This window comes from Chrysochloris asiatica, unplaced genomic scaffold (assembly GCF_000296735.1).
Source record: "Chrysochloris asiatica unplaced genomic scaffold, ChrAsi1.0 scaffold02952, whole genome shotgun sequence".
Classification (NCBI taxonomy): domain Eukaryota; kingdom Metazoa; phylum Chordata; class Mammalia; order Afrosoricida; family Chrysochloridae; genus Chrysochloris; species Chrysochloris asiatica.
In genome coordinates, this window is record NW_006411470.1 from 10940 (window position 1) to 11587 (window position 648).

Sequence of the window (648 nt, forward strand, 5' to 3'; positions counted from 1 at the left end):
TAGGTAGGGGGACACTGAGACAGCTTTGCATGGACTTAATGTGACAGAGGAAAATAGTGATGCATGCTCAACCTTGGAACAATAGGACTCTGTGGTACAGGAATCAAGGCATAGTCTGAAAAGAGGAAATAATACTAAGATGCTTAACTGTCTTATGAATATTGGTTTCCCTTGCCAACTATTGTAAAATAGACATTTGAGTGGTATAGAAAGGAATGTCGGGAAACATGATTACAGAAAACTTATAAGCTCATATTTAGCCTATAACTAATTGGAATACCTAAGAGGGGTTCTAGAACTTGCTCAGTGAAAATAGGTCTCTTGCAGAGACTTTGCAGTGTATATGACCTTAGGTGGAATCCAAATCCCCATCCACAACCTTCTGAGATGAGACATTCCCACTATAAAGGACAAGCATACCAGCCTGGAATAGCTAGAGCAACAGAAGGTGTATCTTCAAAGATAGATCTTCAGGGAAAGCCCAAAACAAAAATGATTGGCTACATACAAGAATAAGGAAGTTGTTTGCCAGTAAGCCATCAAATCACACAATCAAGTACCTTCAGGACAAACCCCCTTCTAAGGCTGAAACTCAAAGTTTACATGAACAGACATGTAAACTTGCTGGTGACCACATTGGTCTACTGG